The sequence below is a fragment of the Callithrix jacchus genome, chromosome 1, assembly GCF_049354715.1.
Source record: "Callithrix jacchus isolate 240 chromosome 1, calJac240_pri, whole genome shotgun sequence".
Lineage (NCBI taxonomy): Eukaryota > Metazoa > Chordata > Mammalia > Primates > Cebidae > Callithrix > Callithrix jacchus.
The window spans coordinates 35,087,185-35,101,994 of record NC_133502.1 but is presented as its reverse complement, the minus strand read 5'-3'; the positions used below and the strand labels follow the sequence as shown (position 1 = coordinate 35,101,994).

The 14,810-nt window shown below is 39.8% G+C and overlaps 1 long non-coding RNA gene across 1 annotated transcript in view; it reads right to left on the bottom strand.

Moving 5' to 3' along the window:
• Positions 1-13,147, bottom strand: part of LOC118152830 (uncharacterized) — a 28,327-nt gene extending 15,180 nt beyond the window's left edge. The window contains exon 1 of the long non-coding RNA XR_004741734.2: positions 13,049-13,147. This is a non-coding gene — a long non-coding RNA (uncharacterized LOC118152830). The remainder of the gene's footprint in view (positions 1-13,048) is intronic.
• Positions 13,148-14,810: the final 1,663 nt, after the last annotated feature.

Sequence of the window (14,810 nt, the reverse complement as noted above, 5' to 3'; positions counted from 1 at the left end):
CCTAGAACTAAGGTTAGATGGGATGCTAACTAGAAGAAATGGCTTAGAGAAGAATATAAATGACTTAATGGAGTGGAAAAACACAACATGAGAACTTCATGAAGCATACAGAAATTTCAATAGACAAATAGATCAAGCAGAATCAAGTATATCAGATATTGAAGATCAACTCAATGAAATAAAACAAGAAGGCAAAAATAGAGAAGAAAGAGTGAAAAGGAATAACAAAGCCTCCAAGAAACATGGGATCATGTGAAAAGACCTAATCTATGCTTGATCAGTGTACCTGAATGTGATGGAGATAATGAATCCAATAACTTCAGGATATTATCCAGGAGAACTTCACCAACCTACAAAGTCAGGCCAACATTCAAGACCATGACATACAAAGAACACCACAAAGATATTCCTCAAGAAGAGCAACCTCAAGGCACATAATCATCAGATTCACCAGCATTGAAATGAAGGAAAAAATGCTAAGGGCAGCAAGAGAGAAAGGTCGGGTTACCCACAAAGGGAAGCCCTTCAGACTCACAGAGGATCTCTCAGCAAAAACCCTACAATCCAGAAGAGAGTGGGGGTCAATATTCAACATCCTTAAAGAAAAGAATGTTCAAACTAGAATTTCATATCCAGCCAAACTAAGCTTCATAAGCGAAGGAGAAATAAAATCCTTTATGGAAAAGGAGTTGCTGAGAGATTGTCACCAGCAGCTCGGCCTTACAAGAGCTCCTGAAAGAAGCACTAACAAGGAAAGGAACAACTAGTACCAGCTACTCCAAAAACATACCAAATAATCAAGACCAATGATACAATAAAGAAAATGTGTTAACTAATGGGCAAAACATCCAGCTAGCATCAAAATGGCAGGATCAAATTCACACATAACAATATAAACATTAAATATAAATGGACTAAATGCCCCAATCAAAAGACACAGACTGGCAAATTGGATAAAATGTCAAATCCCATCAGTGTGCTGTATTCAGGAAACCCATCTCACATGCAAGGACACTCATAGGCTAAAAATAAAGAGGTGGAGGAATATTTATCAAGCAAATGGAGAGCAAAACAAAAGCAGGAGTTGCAATTCTAGTCTCTGATAAAATGGACTTTAAACCAACAAAGATAAAAAAAAAGACAAAGAAGGGCATTATATAATGGTAAAAGGATCAATGCATCAAGAAGAGTTAATAATCCTAAATATATACACACCCAATACAGGAGCAACCAGGTACATAAAGCAAGTTCTTAATGACCTACAGAGAGACTTAGACTCCAAAACAATAAGAGTGGGAGACTTTAACACTCCACTGTCAATATTAAATCAATGAGACAGAAAGTTAACAAGGATTTCCAGGACTTGAACTAGGATCTGACCACATGGATCTAATAGTTCGACAGAACATTCCACCCCAAATCTACAGAATATACATTCTCCTCAGCACCTCATGGCACCTGCTCTAAAATTGACCACATAATTGGAAGTAAATCACTCCAGGCAAATGCAAAGGAACAGAAATCCTAACAAACAGTCTTTCAGATCACAGGGAAATCAAATTAGAACTCAGAATTAAGAAACTAACTCAGAACTGCACAACTTTATGGAAAATGAACAACTGGCTCCCAAATGTCGACTGAATAAACAATGAAATGAAGCCAGAAATGAAGATGTTCTTTGAAACCAATGAGAATGAAGACAACATACCAGAATCTCTGGGACACATTTAAAGCAGTGTCTAGAAGGAAATTTATAGCAATAAATGCCCACCAGAGAAGAGAGGAAAGATCTAAAATCAACACCCTTATCGTCAAAATTGAAAGAGCTAGGGGAGCAACATCAAAAAAACTCAAAAGTAGCAGAAGACAAGAAATAACTAAGATCAGAGCAGAACTGAAGGAGATAGTGACACAAAAACCCTACAAAAAATCAGTATATCCAGGCACTGGTTTTTTGAAAAGATCAACACAATAGACAGACTGCTAGCCAGATTAATAAAAAAGAAAAGGGAGAAGAATCAAGTAGATGCAACAAAAAATGATAAAGGGAATATCACCATTGACTCCAAAGAAATACAAATTACAATCAGAGATTACTACAAACAACTCTATGCACATAAACCGGTTAACCTGGAAGAAATGGATAAATTCCTGGACACTTGCAATCTCCCAAGCCTAAACCAGGAAAAAGGTGAAACCTTGAATAGACCAATAACAAGGTCTGAAGTTGAGGCAGCAATTAATAACCTACCAACCAAAAAAAGTCCAGGTCCAGACAGGTTCACATCTGAATTCTACCAGACATACAAAGAGGAGCTGGTACCATTCCTTCTGAAACTATTCTAAGCAATACCAAAAGAGGGAATCCTTCTGAAATCATTTTATAAGACCAACATCACCCTGATACCAAAACCCGGGAGAGACCCAACAAAAAAAAAAACTTCAGGCCAATATCCATGATGAAGATAGATGCAAAAATCCTTAATAAAATACTGGCAAACTAACTGCAATGGCACATCAAAAACTTATCCATCACAATCATTCCTGGGATGCAAGGCTGGTTCAACATAAGCAAATCTATAAATGTAATCCACCACATAAACAGAACCAAAGACAAAAACCACATGATTATCTCAATAGATGCAAAGAAGGCCTTCAACAAAATTCAATATTCCTTTTTGCTAAAAACCCTCAATAAACAAGGTTTCAAAGAAACATATCTCAAAATAATAAAAGCAATTTACAACAGACCTACAGCCAATATCATACTGAATGGGCAAAAACTGGAAGCATTCCCTTTGAAATCCAGCACTAGACAAGCATGCCCTCTCTCACCACTCTTATTCAATATAGTATTGGAAGTTCTAGCCAGAGAAGTTAGGCAAGAAAAATAAATAAATAAAGAGTACTCAATTAAAAAAGAGAAAGTCGAATTGCCTCTGTTTGCAGACGACATGATTGTATATTTAGAAGACCCTATCATCTTAGACCAAAAATCCCCTCAAACTCATGAGCACGTTCAGCAAAGTCTCAGGATACAAAATCAATGTGCAAAAATCACAAGCACTTCATACACCAATGACAGACTAACAGAGAGCCAAATCAAGAGTGAACTCCCATTCACAATTGCTACAAAGAGAATAAAATACCTAGGAATACAACTAACAAAGGATGTAAAGGACCTCTTCAAGGAAAACTACAAACCACTGCTCAAAGAAATGAGAGGACACAAACTAGATGGAGAAACATTCCATGCACATGGTTAGGAATAATCAATATTGTGAAATTGCCATACTGCCCAAAGTAATTTATAGATTCAACTCTATCCCCATCAAGCTACCAATGGCCTTCTTCACAGAACTGGAAAAAAACACCTTCAACTTCATATGGAACCAAAAGAGAGCCTGCATAGCCAAGACAATCCTAAGCAAAAAGAAGAAAACCAGAGCCATCATGCTACCTGATTTCAAACTATACTACAAAGATACATAATCAAAACAGCATGGTACTAGTACCAAAACAGACATATAGACCAATGGAACAGAAAAGAGACCATGAAGGCAATGCCACACATCTACAATCATCTGATCTCTGACAAACCATACAAAAACAACCAATGGGAAAAGGATTCCCTGTTTAATAAGTGGTGTTGGGAAAACTGGCTAGCAGTGTGCAGAAAGCAGAAGCTGGACCCCTTACACTAAAATTAATTCCAGTTGAATTAAAGACTTAAACGTAAGACCAAACACCATAAAAACCCTAGAAGAAAACCTAGGCAAAACCATTCAGGACACAGGCATAGGCCAGAACTTCATGACTAAAACAGCAAAACCATTGTCAACAAAGGCCAAAATAGACAAATGGGATCTAATTAAACTCCAGATCTTCTGTACAGCAAAAGAAACAATCATTAGAGTGAACCGGCAACCAACATAATGGGAAAAATCTTTTGCAACCTACCCATCTGACAAAGGGCTAATATTTGAAATCTACATAGAACTAAAACAGGTTTATGAAACAAAAACAAAGAAACACATCCAAAAGTGGAAGAAAGATATGAACAGATACTTTTTAAAAATAGACATATATGAGACAAAAGAGACATTTTTCAAAAGAAGATATTCATTTTCTCTTCATTTCTTTTCAAAGACATTTTTATTTTCTTTCAAAAAGAAGACATATGAAACAAAAGAGACATTTTTTCAACAAACATGAAAAAATGCTCATCATTACTGGTTATTAGAAAAATGCAAATCAAAACCACATTGAGATACCACCTCATGCCAGTTAGAATAGCGATCATTATAGGAGCAACTCAGGATTGCAGCTCCCAGTGAAAGTGCAGTGGGTGAGTGGATGCCACATTTCCAGATGGATCTTTATTGCCCATAGACCAGGAGATTCCCAGGTGTAGGAACCCCATGGGCTGCCAGCGTGGCTGTTTCAGCTGGCACGGCCCTTTTGGCCAGTACGGCCGTTTCAGCTGGCGCCACAGTGCAGCGGCACTCTGTACAAAATACACTGGTCTGATTGCCCTGTTAAACTGGCAATTTGAGATTTGGGAAGGCAGATTAGCACATTCATCTGACTAAACGGGACTTAAACACGCCAGGCCAGGAGATTCCTGGGCAGTGATGCTGTTTCAGCCGGCACAGTGGGTCAGTGCACAGGAAATCACACAGATCCTGGTGCCCTTTCAGCAGGTGACTGAAACACCTGGGAGAGAGTCAACTGTTCAACTTAAAAAAAAAAAAAGGGCTCTGAGGCAGGGAGCCAGGTGATCAGGCTCAGCGGGTCCCCCCTACAAAAACAAACAAAACAGCAATTGGAAACACTCAGGGTTGAGACTTTCACAGCAAGCACAGCTGAGCCCGGGATGGTGCAGCCCGGTGGGGGAGGAGTGTCAGCCATTACCAAGGCACTTGACCCCTATGGAAGTACTCTGCCATTGCTGATGCAGCCTGCCATTTACCAAGGCAACCCACCATAACAGACAGAGTCCGCCATTACAGAGGCAGGCCACCATTGCCACAGCAGTTCTAACCACACCCATATAAACAGGACTACAGGGAATTACACACGGCAACAGGGCGGAGCCCACAGCAGCTCAGCATAGCCTCAGCAGGCAGGCAGTGACTAGACTGCTTCCTTGCTGGGCAAGGCAGTGCAACGGATACTCATAAATAAAGCCCTAACTCCCCGGAACAGAGCACCTGAGGAAAAAACGGGGCTTTATGAGTTCTGCTGCAGCAGACTTAAACGTATCTTCCTAGCAGCCCTGAATGAACAATGGTGCTTACAGCTCAGCACCTGAGCTCCAATAAAGTACTGACTGTCTCCTCAAGCAGCACCCTGACACCCGTATATCCAAAGAGTCACCTCAAAAAGGACTGATCAGGCTGACATTTGGTGGGCATCATTCTGGGACAAAGATAGCAGAAGAAGAAACTGGTAGCAACCCTCACTGTTCCGCAGCTGCTACAGGTGTTCCCCAGACAAGCAAGGCCTGGAGTGAACCTCAGCAGTCCTACAGCAGAGGGGCTAGACTGTTAGAAGGAAAACTAAGACACAGAAATACTTCATCATCAACATTCTGGACGTCCTGTAAGAAACCCAATTGGAAAGGCAGCAACTATTCAGATGACAGGTGGATTAATCCACAAAGATGAAAAGAAACCAGCACAAAAAGAAGGAAAACACCCAAAACCGGAACACCTCGCGTCCTACAAGGGACCACAATCCCTCACCAGCAAGGGAACAAAGCTGAATGGAGAATGAGTGTGATGAAATGACAGAATCAGACTTCAGAAGGTGGGTAATGAGAAACTTCCATGAGCTAAGAGAACATGTTCTAACACAATACAAAAAAACTAAGAAACTTGAAAAAAGATTTTAAAAAATGATAACAAGAATGGACAACTTAGAGAGGAATATAAGTGAATTGAAGGAGCTTAAAAACACAACACGAGAACTTTGCAAAGCATGCACAAGTTTCAACAGCTGAATTGACCAAGCAGAAGAAAGAATATCAGAAGTCGAAGATCAACTCAATGAAGTAAAACAAGAAACCAAGATTAGAGAAAAAAGCACAAAAAGGAAAGAAAAAAGTCTCCAAGAAATGTGGGACTATGTGAAGAGACCTAATCTATGTTTGATAGGGGTACCTGAATGTGACGAAGAGAATGAATCCAAGCTGGAAAATACTCTTCAGGATATTATCCAGGAACACTTCCCCAACCTAGCAAGGCAGGCCAATATTCAAGTCCAGGAAATTCAGAGAACACCACAAAGATATTCCGCAAGAAGAGCAACCCCAAGGTACATAATCATCAGATTCACCAGGGTTGAAATGAAGGAGAAAATGCTAAGGGCAGCCAGAGAGAAAGGTCGGGTCACCCACAAAGGGAAGCCCATCAGACTCACAGCAGATTTCTCGGTGGAAACCCTACAGGCCAGAAGAGAGTGGGGGCCAATATTCAACATTCTTAAAGAAAAGAACTTTCAACCCAGAATCTCATATCCAGCCAAACAGAGCTTCATGAGTGAAGAAAAAATAAAATCCTTTGCGAAGCAAGTACTCAGAGATTTTGTCACCACCAGGCCTACTTTACAAGAGCTCCTGAAAGAGGCACTACACACAGAAAGGAACAACCAGTACCAGCCATTCCAAAAACATACCAAATGCTAGAGAGCATCAACAAAATGAAGAATCTGCATCAACTAATGGCAAAACAGCCAGCTAGCATCAAAATGGCAGGATCAAATTCACACATAACAGTATTAATCCTAAATGTAGATAGGCTAAATGCACCACTCAAAAAACACAGACTGGCAAATTGGATAAAAATCCAAAACCCATTGGTGTGCTGTATCCAGGAAACCCATCTCACATGCAAGGATACACAAAGGCTCAAAATAAAGGGATGGAGGAAGATTTACCAAGCAATGGAGAGCAAAAAAAAGCAGAAGTTGCAATTCTCATCTCTGATAAAATAGACTTTAAAGCAACAAAGTTCAAAAGAGACAAAGAAGGCCATTACATAATGGTAAAAGGATCAATACAACAAGAAGAGCTAACAATCCTAAATATATATGGACCCCATACAGGAGCACCCAGATATATAAGGCAAGTTCTTAATGACTTACAAAGAGACTTAGACTCCCACACAATAATAGTGGGAGACTTTAACACTCCACTGTCAATATTAGACAGATCAACCAGACAGAAAATTAACAAGGATATCCAGGACTTGAACTCAGACCTGGAACAAGCAAACCTGATAGACATTTACAAAACTCTCCACCCCAAATCCACAGAATATACATTCTTCTCAGCACCACATCACACCTACTCTAAAATTGACCACATAATTGGAAGTAAATCACCCCTCAGCAAATACAAAACAACGGAAATCATAACAAACAGTCTCTCAGACCATAGTGCAATCAAGTTAGAACTCAGAATTCAGAAACTAACTTAGAACCACACAGCTTCATAAAAACTGAACAACTGGCTGTTGAATGTTGACTGGATAAACATGAAATGAAGGCAGAAATAAAGAAGTTCTTTGACACCAATGAGAATGAAGACACAACATAACAGAATCTCTGGGACACATTTAAAGCAGTCTCTAGAGAAAAATATATAGCAATAAGTGCCCACATGGAAAGAGTGGAGAGATCCCGAACTGACATTCTATTGTCAAAATTGAAAGAGCCAGAGGAGCAAGATCAAAAATACTCAAAACCTAGCAGAAGACAAGAAATAACGAAGATCAGAGCAGAACTGAAGGAGACAGAGACACGGAAAACCCTTCAAAAAATCAATAAATCCAAGAGCTCGTTTTTTGAAAAGATCAACAAAATAGACAGACCACTAGCCAGACTGATAAAAAAGAAAAGAAAGAATAACCAACTAGATGCAATAAAAAACGATAAAGGGGACATCACCACAGATTCCATAGAAATTCAAACCATCATCAGAGAATATTACAAACAACTGTATGCACATAAACTAGTAAACCTGGAAGAAATGGATAAATTCCTGGACACTTGTGTCCTCCCAAGCCTAAACCAGGAGGAAGCCAAAACTATGAATAGACCAATAACAAGGTCTGAAGTTGAGGCAGCAATTAAGAGCCTACCTCACAAAAAAAGCCCAGGTCCAGATGGGTTCACAGCCGAATTCTACCAGACACACAAGGAGGAGCTGGTACCATTCCTTCTAAAACTATTTCAAACAATCCAAAAAGAGGGAATCCTTCCCAAATCATTTTATGAGACCAACATCATCCTTATACCAAAACCCGGCAGAGACTCAACAAGAAAATAAAATTTCAGGCCAATATCCATGATGAACATAGATGCAAAAATCTTCAATAAAATACTGGCAAGCTGATTGCAACAGCACATCAAAAAGCTTATCCACCATGATCAAGTAGGAAACATCCCAGGGATGCAAGACTGGTTCAACACACGCAAGTCTATAAACATAATTCACCACATAAACAGAACTAAAAACAAAAACCACATGATTATCTCAATAGGTGCAGAGAAGGCCTTTGACAAAATTCAATAGCCCTTTATGCTAAAAACCCTCAATAAACTCGGTATTGATGGAACGTTTCTCAAAACAATAAAAGCTATTTATGACAAACCAACAGCCAATATCATACTGAATGGGCAAAAACTGGAAGCATTCCCTCTGCAATCTGGCACTAGACAAGGATGCCCTCTCTCATCACTCCTATTCAATATAGTACTGAAAGTTCTAGCCAGAGCAATCAGGCAAGAAAAAGAAAAGGGTATTCAACTAGGAAAGGAGGAAGTCAAATTGTCTCTATTTTCAGATGACATGATTGTATATCTAGAAGATCCCATCATCTCAGCCCAAAATCTCCTGAAACTGATAAGCAACTTTAGCAAAGTCTCAGGATACAAAATCAATGTGCAAAAATCACAAGCATTCCTATACACTAATAACAGACTGAAAGAAAGCCAAATCAAGAACGAACTGCCATTCAGAATTGCTACAAAAAGAATAAAATACCTAGGAATACAACTAACAAGGAAAGTAAAGGACCTCTTCAAGGGGAACTACAAACCACCACTCAAGGGAATAAGAGGACACAAACAGATGGAGAAACATTCCATGGTCATGATTAAATAGAATCAATATTGTGAAAATGGCCATACTGCTTAAAGTAATTTACAGAATCAATGCTACCCCATCTAGCTACCATTGACTTTCTTCACAGAACTGGAAAAAAAAAAACACCTTGAACTTCACATGGAACCAAAAGAGAGCCCGCATAGCCAAGTCAATTCTAAGCAAAAAGAACACAGCAGGAGGCATCACACTACCAGACTTCAAACTATACTACAAGGCTACAGTAATCAAAACAGCATGGTACTGGTACCAAAACAGAGATATAGACCAATGGAACAGAACAGAGGCATCGGAAGCAACACAACATATCTACTACCATACAATCTTGGATAAACCTGACAAAAACAAGCAATGGGGAAAGGAAATAAATGGTGCACTGGCTAGCCATGTGCAGAAAGCAGAAACTGGACCCCTTCCTGACACCTTACACTAAAATCAACTCCAGATGGATTAAAGACTTAAACATAAGACCTGGCACCATAAAAACCCTAGAAGAAAATCTAGGCAAAACCATTCAGGACATAGGAGTAGGCAAGGACTTCATGAACAAAACACCAAAAGCATTGGCAACAAAAGCCATAATAGACAAACGGGACCTAATGAAACTCCACAGCTTCTGCACAGCAAAAGAAACAGTCACTAGAGTGAATCGGCAACCAACAGAATGGGAAAACATTTTTGCAGTTTACCCATCTGACAAAGGGCTGATATCCAGAATTTACAAAGAACACAAACAGATTTACAAGAAAAAACAAACGAGCCCATTCAAAAATGGGCAAAGGATAAGAACAGATACTTTACAAAAGAAGACATACATGAGGCCAACAATCATGAAAAAATGCTCATCATCACTGGTCATTAGAGAAATGCAAATCAAAACTACATTGAGATACCATCTCAAGCCAGTTAGAATAGCGATCATTAAAAAATCTGGAGACAACAGATGCTGGAGAGGATGTGGAGAAATAGGAACAATTTTACACTGTTAGTGGGAGTGTAAATTAGTTCAACCATTGTGAAAGACAGTGTGGCAACTCCTCAAGGACTTAATAGAAATTTCATTTGACCCAGCAAACCCATTACTGGGTATATATCCAAAGGAATATAAATCATTCTACTGTAAGGACACATGCACATGAATGTTCATTGCAGCACTGTTTACAATAGCAAAGACCTGAAACCAACCCAAGTGCCCATTGATGATAGACTAGACAGGGAAACTGTGGCACATATACACCATGGAATATTATGCAGCAATCAAAAACGATGAGTTCGTGTCCTTTGTAGGGACAGGGATGAATATGGAAACCATCATTCTCAGCAAACTGACACAACAACAGAAAATCAAACACTGTTTGTTCTCACTCATAGGTAGGTATTGCTCAATGAGAATGCATGGACACAGGGAGGGGAGCATCACACACTGGGGTCTGTTGAGAGGAGACTAAGGGAGAGACAGTGGTGGGCGGGGGGGTTCATGGTTAAACATTTCTCAGTTTACAGATTTGTTACTTGTTGCTATTAAAAAGCATGTGTGTTTCTTTGTAACATTAGAGTGTCCCCACAAAGCCATAAAATGACTGAGTATAATAAAACAATATCTAAACAAAGAAATACATTTTATTAAAATTTTATCATTTCTCTAAAATTATTTCGATTTAATCTTAAGCTACTTGGATCTGATTTTTGTACCATTTACTATTTCCTTTTTGAATGAAAAATTTCAAATGTAAAATGAGTAAAAATGTAATTTGAGTTTTCCACCTACAAAGTTTGCCAGACTCTCAGTTAAAAGCAGAGTCTCATATGGGAGGAAAGAATTCTAAATGCTAAGCATTCAAAGCTAATTGACTAATAAGACATATCTTCGTAAGACCCTTGACATTCCAGAAATACGTCTGGAAATCAGTTACCAAATTTCCAAATACTAAAATGTTTGGGCACAAGTCTTCCTGGATTTCTGCTGAATCACATTTTCATTCACAGTAACATGTTTTTTATGTCTATCCTTACATCACAAAAGTAGCCTCCTTTCAAACATTTTCCAACATTTCTCTCTGTGCTGGTGGTCATTACACAAAGAAAAAATGTGTTATAGTCCTGACAACTGAAGGACCAAAGAGGTGCTTTTAGGTAGAAATAGGGGTCATGCCCCTTCCTTGCTCTGGGTGCTTAGCACTGCCACATGACATCATTCAGATGGGCCTTAGCAAAGTTTCAGTCATTGCAGAGGGTGATGAACCATCAGTGTTGCTTGCAAGTAGTGGAATCCACTATTGTTAACTCTGTGGATGTAGGGGGGCTTAAAAAAAACTTGGATGAGTTTTCCCTCTCCTTCCTCCCGTTTCTGTCTTCCTCTCTTCTTACCCTTCTGAAAGGTAGAAGCAACTGGATAGTGGCTGAGAACTTGGACTTTGGAGCCAGGCTGTCTGATGCTTGCCTACCTCTTACCAGTTAGCTGCTTAGTCTTGGGCAAGGTATTTAAGTTCTCTGTAATTGAGTTTGTTCATCTGTGAAACCTATCTCTCACAGTGTTCTGTGAGAACTAAATGAGTTAATACATATAAAAGTCTTCTAGCACTGCCTAGCACCTAGTACTCTCTGAAGAAGAAAAAAAAAAAGATGCTCCTATTGTATCCTATTGTATATCAAGTACTTAGCTAGGCACTGAAAAGGAATCTCTGACATGTGGGATATGCTGTGTACATGACCAACCCATTTTACACCACTCAAGTGCAGCCGCAATAGAGATTTACTCTACTTCTGATTCCCAGGCTAATTATTCCCAGGATAGAAAGTATGATTGGCCCCAAATTGTGCTAGATAGTAACTGCAAACTGAGCCTCTGTGGCCATTAGACCAAGGTTCTTCCTTTTGGTTTTGATTTTGTCTTTGAGATGGAGTCTCGCTCTGTTGCTCAGGCTGTAGTGCAGTGGCACAATCTCAGCTCACTCCAATTTCTGCCTACCGCGTTCAAGCTATTCTCCTGCCTCAATCTCCCAAGTAGCTGGGCCTACAGGTATGCACCGTCACGCCAAGCTAATTTTGTATGTTTAGTGGAGACAGGGTTTCACCATGTTGGCCAGGCTGGTCTCAAACTCCTGACCCTGTTACTCACCCCCCTCAGCCTCCCAAAGTGCTGGAATTACAGACGTGAGCCACCACACTCGGCCTCAATTTGGAATTTTAATAATATTCAAAGATAGAACTCATCTATGTTAAAAAGAGACTGTCTTCCTTACAACATATTTACAGAAATTTGTATCACAAGATTCTTTTCATGATTCTGATGCATTTCTCATAAATTGAGCTTTGCCAGCTTAATTTCTTACACTGAATAATCACTAATGATAAAATATGTTCTGCGGTGTCACAGAATTAACTAGAGCCTGGCTGGTTTTAATTACGTACATGCTTGACATCTAAAAAAAGAGTGAGAAAAAAAGAGAGAGAGAAAAGGAGTTACGCAAAATTATGAAAACTCAAAGCTCCTGTTAATCCGCATCGTAATGTCTTCTTTCCAGACCATACCTGGAGTTCTAAACAGCCCTCAATCTGACACCTCACTTTCTTGAGTTACCAACAGTTGCATTCCTGAAAACCAATGACAGTCACAATGAAAGAGAAAATATTCTCAGGAGGAAGTAGCTGTCAAGGATGGCTAGACTGGAAATTTTACTTATCTTGACAGCAGTTTTGACTGTAATGGATTAACCTCCAGGATTAGTGTTTGCCTACTTTCGCCTTTTCCTACCCTTTCCCCGGTTTAAGCAAATGTCTGGATCACTATGATGTTGTTCTATTGCCTGGATGTGGTTTCACAACTGGGAGGGGGATGCTAATGGAACCAAGCAAGAGGAAGTCAAGAAAAATACTAACCATCTTACGATGTGCAGGGTAGCCTTCCGCAAAAAGACTAGCATCTCAATAGCGCCAAGGTTGAGGATCTTGATTTAAGCCTCACCTTGCAAAGAGCAGAGCATGTGTGTGAACTAAGAACAATTCTTATTTTGTGATGTAATAGAATGCCTCAATTTGTGCTCTTGTCATAATTTAACTCCTTTAAACATGAAATAAATATGCCATGTATACTTCTGTGTATAAAAGATTCTTCTGTGCTTAAAATATGATCTTCCTGAGTGAAAATTAAGAATCTCTGAGTCAGACATGAGGTCAGTGAGTGAAAATTGCTCGCCACTGTTGGAATAATAGTAATCTGCAGCTAACAAAGTCATTCTCAGCCCTAGCTACACATTGTGATTACCTGGGGAGATTCTGAAAAGCAGTGGTGCCAGGGCCCCAACCCTTGGAGATGCTGGTTTAAATGGTCTTAGTTTCGGCTTGAGCTTGAGTGTCTTTGGAACTTACCAGGTTGTTTTAACATACAGCCAGGGTGGAGGACCACTGAATCTAGCCTGTGGGCACCACTGCAATGCCCATAGATTTAGAAATTCAGTTGAGGGCTTAGACTGGGCCTCATGCTGGTAATTAGCTAATTAAATAAAGCAGTTTCAGGAATTCCCTTGGTACACTAGTCTTAACCGTTTCCTCTGAGTGACTGAGGTTTGGAGGGTGAACCCCAGAACCTCCCTAAAGTCTGTCAGTACCTGCTAATGGCTGGGTGAATGACTCCCACAGAGAATCTAAACTCTAAGAATTTAAAAGCAACACTGTGAATGCTAGGTGTCCATACTGTGCTAGCTTTCCATGAGTGTTTATCCTTTCTTCACATTGTTATTTTTATGCCCCATGAAGTAGGAAATGGAACCAGCTCAGCTCTTGCCTATTAACTGCTTCTCAAACAGTACCTTTTCACCAGGGAAGACAAGATGCTATTTGAAACCAAAACATTAGGGAAAGCAAATACATTTTCGAGAGCTAATGTTTCTTCTCCTTCTCTTCCCCAAATCCCCTGGAATGAAAAGGATGGCTTTTCCTCTTTGCTCTATTTTCTTCCTTCCAAAGGCAGGCTTCTAAGCTAACTCTTAATGATAAATGTGAATATTTTCTCCACAAATTTGGATGATTCCATGAGGGAGGTCTTCTGGACACTGTTTGCTGCAGGAAGGAATTAGATGAAGTAGGGAATGACCAAGGAACTTAGCAAATACTAGCCCCACTCTTCCCAAAGCACATTTTTTTTTTGAGACAGAGTCTTGCACTGTCACCAGGCTGCAGTGCAGTGGCGCAATCTCTGCTGCGACCTCCAACTCCAAGTTCAAGCAGTTCTCCTGCCTCAGCCTCCTGAGTAGCTGAGATTGCAGGTGTGCACTGCAATGCCCAGCTAATTTTTTGTAGTTTTAGTAGAGATGGGTTTTCACCATGTTTGCCAGGATGAACTCGATCTCCTGACCTCATACTTTGCCTGGCTCATCATCCCAAAGTGCTGGGATTATAGATAAGAGCCACCGCACCTGGCTAAAGCCTACATTTTAAGCCCATTGCTTTGCTGTAGGGTCAGAGCCGTGTGCAATCTTGGACTGAAGTTTTAGATTATAGCTCAGCCTTGAAATGATGCAAAAGAAAATTTACATAAAGGGAAAAACTTAAATAGATTGGTTTCATATTTGTAAAAATATCCTGCAATAAAAACATGTATATATACTGATATGGGTTCATCTAACTCAATAACTGTAGGCAA